The sequence below is a fragment of the Salvelinus namaycush genome, chromosome 6 (assembly GCF_016432855.1).
Source record: "Salvelinus namaycush isolate Seneca chromosome 6, SaNama_1.0, whole genome shotgun sequence".
NCBI classification, from domain to species: Eukaryota; Metazoa; Chordata; class Actinopteri; order Salmoniformes; family Salmonidae; genus Salvelinus; species Salvelinus namaycush.
In genome coordinates, this window is record NC_052312.1 from 21298424 (window position 1) to 21308112 (window position 9689).

The window sequence follows — 9689 nt, forward strand, 5'->3', positions numbered from 1 at the left end:
GTTTTATCTCAATCTCTTCATTCAAAGACTCAATCATAGACACTCTTACTGACAGTTGTGGCTGCTTTGCGTGATGTATTGTTGTCTCTACCTTCTTGCCCTTTGTGCTGTTATCTGTGCCCAATAATGTTTGTACCAAGTTTTATGCTGCTGCCATGTTGTTGCTATGTTGTGTTGCTTCCATGCTGTGTTGTCATGTGTTGCTGCCTTGCTATGTTGTTGTCTTAGGTCTCTCTTTATGTAGTGTTGTGTTGTCTCTCTTGTTGTGATGTGTGTTTTGTTTATATAGTATTTTTATTACATTTTTTATCCCAGTACCCCGTCCCCGCAGGAGACATTTTGCCTTTTGGTAGGCCGTCATTGTAAATAAGAATTTGTTCTTAACTGACTTGTCTAGTTAAATAAAGGTAAAAAAAAAAATATATATATATATATATATATATATATATTCAGTTAGTGCTAAAGATGGCTGCTAGAATCTTGACTAGAACCTAAAAATGTGATTACATTACTGCAATGTTAGCCTCTCTACACTGGCTTCCTGTTAAGGCTCGGGCTGATTACAAGGTTTTACTGCTAACCTACAAATCATTTCATGGGCTTGCTCCTACCTATCTCTTCGATTTGGTCCTGCCGTACATACCTACACATATGCTACGGTCACAAGATGCAGGCCTCCTTTTTTTCCATAGAATTTGTAAGCAAACAGCTGGATGCAGGGCTTTCTCCTATAGAGCCCCATTTTTATGGAATGGTCTGCCTATCCATGTGAGAGACGCAGACTCGGTCTCGACCATTAAATCTTTACTGAAGACTCATCTCTTCAGTAGGTCCTATGATTGAGTGTAGTCTGGCCAAGGGGTGCGAAGGTGAACGGCAAGGCACTGGAGCAACGGACCGCCCTTGCTGTCTCTGCCATGCCGGCTCCCCTATCTCCACTTGGATTCTCTGCCTCTGACCCTATTACGGAGGCTTAGTCACTGGCTTACTGGTGCTCTTCCATACCGTCACTAGGAGGGGTGGGTGGGTCGGGGGACACTGTGGCCCCCACTTGAGTGGGTTGAGTCACAGACGTGCTCTTCCTGTCTGGTTTTGCGCCCCCTGGGGCTTGTGCGATGGAGGAGATCTTCATGGGCTATACTCAGCCTTGTCCCAGGGTAGTAAGTTGGTGGTCTGTTAATATCCCTCTAGTGGTGTGGGGGCTGTGCTTTGGCAAAGTGGGTGGGGTTATATCCTGCTTGGTTGGCCCTGTCCGGGGGTATCGTCGGACGGGGCCACAGTGTCCCCCGACCCACCCCTGTCTCAGCCTCCAGTATATATGCTGCAATAGTCTATGTGCCGGGGGCTAGGGTGAGTCTGTTATATCTGGTATAATTCTCCTGTCTTATCTGGTGTCCTGTGTGAATTTAAGTATGCTAATTCTCTCTCCCTCCCCTCCCAGAGGACCTGAGCCCTAGGATCATGCCTCAGGACTACCAGGCCTGATGACTCCTGGCTGCCCCCATTCCACCTGGTTGTGCTGCTGCTCCCTGTTTCAACTGTTCTGCCTGCGGCTATGGAACCCTGAACTGTTTCACCGGACGTGCTACCTTGTCTAGGACCTGCTGTTTTCGACCAACTCTCTTTTTCTCTCGCTCTACCGCACCTGCTGTCTCGACCTCTGAATGCTCGGCTATGAAAAGCCAACTGACATTTACTCCCGAGGTGCTGACCTGTTGCACCCTTTACAACCATTGTGATTATTGTTTGACCGTGCTGGTCATCTATGAATGTTTGAACATCTTGAAGACCAATCTGACCTTAATGGACTCTTATAATCTCCACCCGGCACAGCCGGAGGAGGACTGGCCACCCCTCAGAACCTGGTTGCTCTCTAGGTTTCTTCCTAGGTTCCTGCCTTTCTAGGGAGTTTTTCCTAGCCACCGTGCTTCTATATCTGCATTGCTTGCTGTTTGGTGTTTTAGGCTGGGTTTCTGTATAGCTCTTTGTGACATCTGCTGATGTAAAAAAGGCTTTATAAATACATTTGATTGATTGATTGATTGATTAAACAAAGCTTACCTAGGCCTAAATAGCCTTTGACATTATAGAACATGATCATAATCCCAAAATGTATATGGTCTCTTTTTTATGATTTAGCATTAAAAACTTAGTGTCAAGAATCTCAGGGAGAAGTGTTGTACAGTTCCAGTTAAAGCAACTTGTTACGCTCGTTGACAGAAGGAGACCAAGGCGCAGCGTGGTAAGCGTACATCTTTCTTTATTTTAGATGAACACCAAAAAACAACAAAAAGATAAACGAACGTAACGTTCTGCAGGCTACACAGGCACTGACAAAAACAAGACCCCACAAACTAGGGTGGAAAACAGGCTGCCTAAGTATGATTCCCAATCAGAGAACGATGGACAGCTGCCTCTGATTGGGAACCATACCCGGCCAACAAAGAAATAGAAAACTAGAATGCCCACCCAAATCACACCCTGACCTAACCAAATAGAGAAATAAAAAGGCTCTCTTAAGGTCAGGGCATGACACAACTAGTCTGGAACACAGTAAACGCCACTACACAACAGAGTGGTGAGGTAAAGCTCTAACGTACATTGGCCTTGTGGGGTTGTTTGCCTTTGACACCCATCATGAAGTATTGTATTATGTTGCTCAGACAGAGATTACCCTGATCTGTTTGGGTTCTTTTCCATATCTGTTATTGCTTTTTGAGGGGAGGAAGAGTCACCCGGCCTAAAATACATACAGACAGATTCTAACTACACAGGGCCCTTTTCCACGGGACTCGCTGGTACGCCTTTCACTTGACCAATAAGGGAGCTCAGTGATGTCACATTCCGACCTGTTTGTTCTTTTCCCCGTTTGCCGGTGTTTACAGCCAAATAAAGATCAATATAAATGTTCTAGAGCCTTCTAAAGCACCTGTCACCTTGCCCCTCTTCTGTTCCCTTGTTGCATCAGATCTCAGACGGGATAAAAGTTCAGCAATATATTTATGACTATCTGACCGGCTGACGACGGTTGTGTGTGTTTCAAGTTTTAATGTCACATGCACAAGTACAGTGAAATGCCTTTCTTGCAGTAATCAATAACAATGTAATACTAAAAATAGCAAGGTAAAACAAAAACACACAAGATATAAAAATCAGAAGAACATGATAAAGTAAGCAAGCATATTATGTACGGGGTCAGTTCCAGAACCATATTTACAATGTGCAGGTATACTGGATTGATAGAGGTAGATATGTATAGGGTTAAGGTGACTAGGCATCAGGATATACAATAAACAGAGTAGCAGCAGCTTGTATGTGAGTGGGTGTGTCTGTGTAGATTCAGTATAAATGTATGTGGGTATTATGTGTGTGTGATGGAGTGAGTGTTTGTATGTGTGTTGGAGTATCAGTGTGTGTAGTGTGTAGGTCCCTGTGAGTGTGCATAGAGACGGTACAAAAAATAAGGTAAACTCAGATAGTCCTTGTAGCCATTTTGTTAGCTATTTAGTTAGCTATTTAGCAGTCTTATGGCATGGGGATAGAAGCTGTTCAGGAGCCTGTTGGTTTCAGACTTGACGCATCAGTACTACTTGTCGTGCAGAAGCAGAGAGAACAGTCTATGGTTTGGGTGGTTGGAGTCTTTAACGGTTTTCTGGGCCTTCCTTTCACAACGCCTGATATCGAGGTCCTGGATTGCAGGAAGCTCGGCCCCAGTGATGTACTGGGCTGTCCCCACCACCCTCTGTAGTGCCATGCGATCGAAGGCGGTGCTATTGTCATACCAATCAGTGATGCAGCCTGTCAACATGCTCTCAATGGTACATTTACATTTACATTTAAGTCATTTAGCAGACGCTCTTATCCAGAGCGACTTACAAATTGGTGCATTCACCTTATGATATCCAGTGGAACAACCACTTTACAATAGTGCATCTAAATCTTTTAAGGGGGGGGGGGATTAGAAGGATTACTTTATCCTATCCTAGGTATTCCTTAAAGAGGTGGGGTTTCAGGTGTCTCCGGAAGGTGGTGATTGACTCCGCTGACCTGGCGTCGTGAGGGAGTTTGTTCCACCATTGGGGTGCCAGAGCAGCGAACAGTTTTGACTTGGCTGAGCGGGAACTGTACTTCCTCAGAGGTAGGGAGGCGAGCAGGCCAGAGGTGGATGAACGCAGTGCCCTTGTTTGGGTGTAGGGCCTGATCAGAGCCTGAAGGTACGGAGGTGCCGTTCCCCTCACAGCTCCGTAGGCAAGCACCATGGTCTTGTAGCGGATGCGAGCTTCAACTGGAAGCCAGTGGAGAGAGCGGAGGAGCGGGGTGACGTGAGAGAACTTGGGAAGGTTGAACACCAGACGGGCTGCGGCGTTCTGGATGAGTTGTAGGGGTTTAATGGCACAGGCAGGGAGCCCAGCCAACAGCGAGTTGCAGTAATCCAGACGGGAGATGACAAGTGCCTGGATTAGGACCTGCGCCGCTTCCTGTGTGAGGCAGGGTCGTACTCTGCGAATGTTGTAGAGCATGAACCTACAGGAACGGGCCACCGCCTTGATGTTAGTTGAGAACGACAGGGTGTTGTCCAGGATCACGCCAAGGTTCTTAGCGCTCTGGGAGGAGGACACAATGGAGTTGTCAACCGTGATGGCGAGATCATGGAACGGGCAGTCCTGGAACGGGCAGTCCTAGTCCTACAGCTCTAGAACATTCTAAGGATTTGAGGGCCCATGCCAATCCTTTTCAACCTCCTGAAGGGGAAAGGCTCTGTCGCGGCTTCTTCACGACTGTGCGTGTGTGTGGTCCATTTAAAGTTCTTAGTGATTTGGACACCGAGGAACTTGAAGCTCTCGACCCACTCCACTACAACCCCATCGATGTGGATGGGGGCGTGCTCGACCCCCCCCCCCCCGTTTCCTGTAGTCCACAATCATCTCCTTGGTCTTACTGATGTTGAGGGAGAGGTCGTTGTTCCAGCCCCACATTGCCGGGTGACTGACTTCCTCCCTGTATGCTGTCTCATCCTTGCTGGTGATCAGGCCTACCACCATCGTGTCATCAGCAAACTTGATGATGGTGTTGGAGTCGTGCGTGGCCACGCAGTCATGGGTGAACAGGGAGTTAAGGAGGGGACCAAGCACACACCCCTGTGGGGCCCACATGTTGAGGGTCAGCGTGGCGGAGGTGATGTTGCCTACCCTCACCACCTGGGATCGGTCTGTCAGGAAGTCCAAGATCCAGTTGCAGAGAGAAGTGTTCAGTCCCAAGGTCCTAAGCTTGGTGACGAGCTTTGAGGTGACAATGGTGTTGAACGCAGAGCTGTAGTCAATGAACAGCATTCTCACATGCAGTGCATCCGGAAAGTATTCAGACCCCTTGACTTTTTCCACATTTTGTTACAGCCTTATTCTAAAATTAATTAAATCGTTTTTTCCCCCTTCATCAATCTATACACAATACCCCATAATGACAAAGCAAAAACAGGTTTTTTGAAATGTTTGCAAATGTATTAAAAATGTAAACAGAAATATCACATTTACAAAAGTATTCAGTACCTTTACTCAGTACTTTATTGAAGCACCTTTGACAGCGATTACAGACTCAAGACTTCTTGGGTATGACGCTACAAGCTTGGCACACCTGTATTTGGGGAGTTTCTACCATTCTTCTCTGCAGATCCACTGCCTCTGTCAGGTTGGATGGGGAACGTCGGTGCACAGCTATTTTCAAGTCTCTGATGTTCGATCGGGTTCAAGTCCGGGCTCTGGCTGGGCCACTCAAGGACATTCAGGGACTTGTCCCGAAGCAACTCCTGCGTTGCCTTGGCTGTGTGCTTAGGGTTGTTGTCCTGTTGGAAGGCGAACCTTCGCCCCAGTCTGAGGTCCAGAGCGCTCTGGAGCAGGTTTTCATAAAGGATCTCTGTGTACTTTGCTCCGTTCATCTTTCCCTCGATCCTGACTAGTCTCCCAGTCCCTGCCGCTGAAAAACATCCCCACAGCCTGATGTTGCCACCACCATGCTTCACCGTAGGGATGGTGCCAGGTTTCCTCCAGACGTGATGGTTGGCATTCAGGCCAAAGTGTTCAATCTTGGTTTCATCAGACCAGAGAATCTTGTTTCTCATGGTCTGAGAGTGCTTTACGTGCCTTTTGGCAAACTCTATGTTCCTTTTACTAAGGAGTGGCATCTGTCTGGCCACTCCACCATAAAGGCCTGATTGGTAGAGTGCTGCAGAGATTGTTGTCCTTCTGGAAGGTTCTCCCATCTCCACAGAGGAACTCTTGAGCTCTGTCAGAGAGACCATCTGGTTCTTGGTCACTGCCTTGCAAGGCCCTTCTTCCCCGATTGCAAAGTTTGGCCGGGCGGCCAGCTCCAGGAAGAATCGTGGTGGTTCCAAATTTCTTCCATTTAAGAATGATGGGGGTCACTGTGTTCTGGGGACCTTCAATGCTGCACACATTTTTTTGGTACCCTTCCCCAGATTCATGCCTCGATACAATCCTGTTTCGGAGCTCTACGGACAATTCCTTCAACCTTAAAGCTTGGTTTTTGAGCTGACATGCACTGTCAACTGTGAGACTTTATGTAGACAGGTGTGTGCCTTTCCAAATCATGTCCAATCAATTGAATTTACCACAGGTGGACAGGATGCACCTGAGCTCAATTTCGAGTCTCAGAGCAAAGGGTCTGAATACTTAAGTAAATAAGGTATTTCTGTTTTTATTTTTTTATACTTTTGCAAACATAAAAAAAAAACTGTTTTTGCTTTGTCATTATGAGGTATTGCGTGTTGATTGATGAGGGGGAAAAAAACGATTTCATCCATTTTAGAATAAGGCTGTAACGTAACAAAATGTGGGAAAAGTCAAGGGGTCTGAGTACTTTCCGAATGCACCGTAGGTATTCCTCTTGTCTAGGTGGGCGAGGGCAGTGTGCAATGCAATTTAGATTGCGTCGTCTATGGATCTGTCGGGGCGGTATGCTAATTGGAGTGGGTCTTGGTCTAGGACGTCTGGGATGATGGAGTTAATGTGTGCCATAACCAGCTTCTCAGTGCACTTCACGATTACAGATGGGAGTACTAGAGGGCGGTAGTCATTGTGGCATGAAGCCTTAGAGTTCTTGAGAACAGGAATGATGGTGGAGTGTGTGTGTGTTGCGGAGATTGGCGGGTGGAGGTGAATCATCATAGACGAGACAGATACCAGTGAATAATATGATAGTAATGTGATATTATCCAGTTAGCATGCGTGTTATTGTGTTTTTTGCTTAATATTTTTCCTACCTTGCTACTCAAAGTACATCCTTAGATGTAGGCCTAATGCCTGGTAAAGTACTAGTAGACAGACACACAGCAGGAATTATGAAAGGGGGATGTAGTCTAACAGGGTTACAGACCACATAATACTGTTATCCAGCGGAGAAATGTGCCTGCTGAGGACACACACTTCATGATGGGGACCAATGTCATCCCGGGTCAACTGTCGACGTCTGTCTGTCTGTCTGTCTGCTTGTCTTTATGTCTGTCTGTCTAATTGCTTGTCTGTCTGTCTGTCACAGGAATTGTATGATGAACGGGTGATCTAGTTTAATGGGGTTAGCGACCAATGTCATCCCAGGTCAACTGTCATTGTGTGCGTGTGGTTGTGTGTGTGTCTGTGTCTCTGTCTCTCTGTCTATCTATCTGTCTGTCTCTCCGTCTCTCCGTCTGTCTGTCAGACTGTCTGTCTGTCTGTCTGTCTGTCAGTCTGTTTGTCTGTCTGTCTGTATGTCTCTGTACATGCTGGTTGTAACCTGATTGCATGCCCACCATGTGAATATAAAAACTATGTTTTCTGTGTCTGAAACAGTATTAGACCTGGAATACACCACACTGTTATATCTCACATGGTACCAGATTTCCTCAAGCAGGTCTATCATCTGATGAAGTCACATGCCACATCCCAAGTTCCATGGTTCCACTAGATGTACTAATTCAATCTTACCACAGTACACTAATGATAGGCCTGGTAGCTAACCTGGTGTAACAATATCTGTTCTGTCTGTTCAGAGCCAGATCTCTACTCGTGCAGTGTACTGTATATGGCTCTTATCAGGGTGGCCATACACATCCTTCTGGAAATTGGTCAAGGTTGGGGTGTGTTTGTTTTCGCCCCTGGATGTACAGTGCATTTGGAAAGTATTCAGACCCCGTCTGTATTCAGACCCCCTCTTTCCACATTTTGTTAAAGTTCAGCCTTATTCTTAAATGGATTAAATTTCCCCTCCCTCATCAATTTACACTAAATACCCTATAATGACAAAGCGAAAACAGGTTTTTAGAATTGTTTTATTTACATAAGTATTCAGACCCTTTGCTCCAAGACAGGATTGTGAGCATCCATGTAGGCATGTGTGTGTCAGGGAGAGAGGTAGGCCATAGATTAGACAGAGATACCGGCGGTCAGTGTTTTGTCATTTTATGTGTTGTCGATGTGTGAAACAGATAGTCAGTCATGCACCGGTGTGGTGGACAGACAGGGTGGTGTAACGTTATGTTACCAGTGGCTGTGGGAATAGCTGCTGATCCATCAGTGTGTGCTGTGCTGTGGCCATGTTGACTCAGACAAGGCTGAGGCTGAGAGCCAATCGAAAGAGAGGTTAGGTGTATCCGAAATGTAACCCTTTTCACTATAGTGCACTACTTTTGACCAGAGTCTTATGGGGCCTGTCAAAAGTAGTGCACTATATTGTAAAAAGGGTGCATTTCAGACACAGCCGTTGTGCTTGGTATTTAGCCAGCCAACCAGGCCAGGGGTATGGGCTCCTTTCTCCTATCCTTCTGGGTTACCGCCACCACCACATTTCAGTCTACTCAAAATGGAGCAGAATGTCCAGAATTACCTTAGCTTAGGGACATGGGTCTCAAACATGAGTTGCCTTAACTTAGGGACATTGCTTTCAAACATGAGGACAAGCCGTCCTGATGTTTGCTTGGTTGTTGAGGGATCAAGCATTGAAAGTAGAATTTCACAGGAATCCTCAGAGCATGCATAAACACCAGTCATATGAAGGGTTCAATGTGACACAAGATCACCACGATGATAAGCACATTATCACTTGACGTATGCAAAATGAGGTCAAACTAGGGTCAAAGCAAAGGAGTATCTATGCTATTATTCCAGCTACTGCCGATCTCCCTGACCTCACTGTCCTGTGCTATAAAGGTGACCTCCTGACTCGCTCCTTCAAAGACATTTTATTTATTTGTTACGTTTATTTGGACAGGGACAGTGTACAACCAAAAACATACATCTCAGAAGTGAGAAGTGATGCGTTGCCCCAGATTTAGATAACAGCTCATCTACATCTTCTGTCCCTGGGGCAGGTAAATATGTCAAATGTAACACATTATATACTAAAAAGGACAACATACGTACATCAGACATTTTAAAAACAGCAGACAGGACATACAGACACGTTTCAAAACAGAGATGAAGACATTATACGTAAAAGTCACTGCACACGTTGCTGTTGGACCTGATCATATTTGAGTTGTAAAACACATAACCACGTAGTCAAATCTGAATATTTCACAGAGCCCAGTGATTGCACCTAATGAAAATGCACGTGTGTGTTTTGATGTGTATTTTGTTGCATTAAAAAAAAGTCACCGTGGCCTTTTAGATTAAAATCATTGTGGGCATGTCTGATTGGAC